We start from the raw sequence: 1,706 nt of genomic DNA on the forward strand, positions 1-1,706 counted from the left end.
ACTTCAGTCTTGTTCATACAGAAGAGGAAGATAATGGTGGGCATTTAAGATAGTTAGGGGGGCTAGAGTGATGGCTAAGTGGGTAAGAGTGTTTGCTGAGCAAATGTCAGGAACTGAGAACCCATGACATGCAGTGTAAATGTCCATAATCCTAGTGCTGCTGTGTGGAGGAGGGTAGACCACGAGCACATGGTCTCGCACATGCATTAGCAAGCAATAATAGACTATCACCAGACATGGTAAATGAAGACAAGCATCTGCAGTTCTGCTCTGACCTCCACATGTGTGCCACAGCATGAGTGCACTTGAGGTCACAAACATGATTCTGAACGCTCATCTATGTGTACACCCACACGCAAAGCACACTCTTTAGAATAAAGTGTGAAGAGAATTTGGAACAATAAGCACTACGGCGACACTGCTGATTGATATGCAATATGTATCTTTGAAAAGAGACTTATCCTAAACTAACATTGAAACAAGTAAATCCAACTTCTGTAACTCATGGCTGGATACAATTTCACTGTATCCTAGGGTTTTATTTGTACAGATTTAAGACAGTTCATCTCACTCACAGGAAGTGTCTGTAACATCCTAGGAAGGCATTCTCAGCAGATACCAAGAACCAAAAGTTATTTCGTGAAAATACTGATCATGGCTGGGATGAAGCAGGAGACCTTTCTTCTAGGGTAACACAGTGAGTCAAATAGCTTAATCATCATATGTCCTAGGAAGCTAGAGTTCTGAGGCACGGAGAAGCCGCAGCAAGTGTAAAAAAAAAATGAAGAAGGCATTTATACATGTGGGAATGTTCTTGTCAGTTCAAACTCCAAAAATAGGCTAACGAATTATTTCTGGATTTGGCAAAATAACTAAAGGTGTACATTTCAGTATGCATAGCAGGAAGAGAAAGAAACTTATGGACTGCATTGTTAATGTCACTGTGACCCATTTGGTTTTATTTATGTATTTTTTTCATATCTTAAAACACTTTCCATACCTGAAGAGTAGTATAATTCTGCAATACAAATTCATAAGAATTAAGGTTAAATTTCTGTGAAATGCTTTAAATATGCTTTTCAAATTATAGTATAATTGCATCATTTACCTCTTCATTTTCCTCCCTCCAAACCTTTCCACTTTGTTCTCTTCCAATTGTTTGTGTTTTCCTGAGTTGATAAATACAATCTGCACAATATGTATAATGTTACTTGTAAGAACATGTTTTCTGGGATGACAATTTTGTAACTGCTGGCTTTTCTACCTATGCCTCAGTTCCCAAGTAACAATTCAAAGGTTTATTTATGTATGAATTAATTCCTAGGCCATAAGCTTTGGCTCGTTCCCCAACTAGCTTGCATGTGTCTGACTTCTTCATTGTCAGGGTAGAGTATGTGCACAGAATATGTGCTTGACTTTTTCCCAGAGTTCCTCTGTCCCTGTCTCTGTCTCTGTCTCTCTGTCTGTCTCTGCATGTCTCTGTCTCTCTCCATCTCTGTCTGTCTCTGGCTCTGGCTCTCTCTGGCTCTGTCTGTCTTTGTCTGTCTCTGTCTCTCTGTCTGTCTCTGTCTGTCTCTGTCTGCCTCTGTCTGCCTCTGTCTGTCTCTGTGGTTCTCTCTGTGTCTGTCTCTGTGTCTGTGTCTGTGTCTGTGTCTGTGTCTGTCTCTGTCTCTGTCTCTGTCTCTGTCTCTGTCTGTCTGTCTGTC

This window comes from Mus pahari, chromosome 2 (genome assembly GCF_900095145.1).
Source record: "Mus pahari chromosome 2, PAHARI_EIJ_v1.1, whole genome shotgun sequence".
Lineage (NCBI taxonomy): Eukaryota > Metazoa > Chordata > Mammalia > Rodentia > Muridae > Mus > Mus pahari.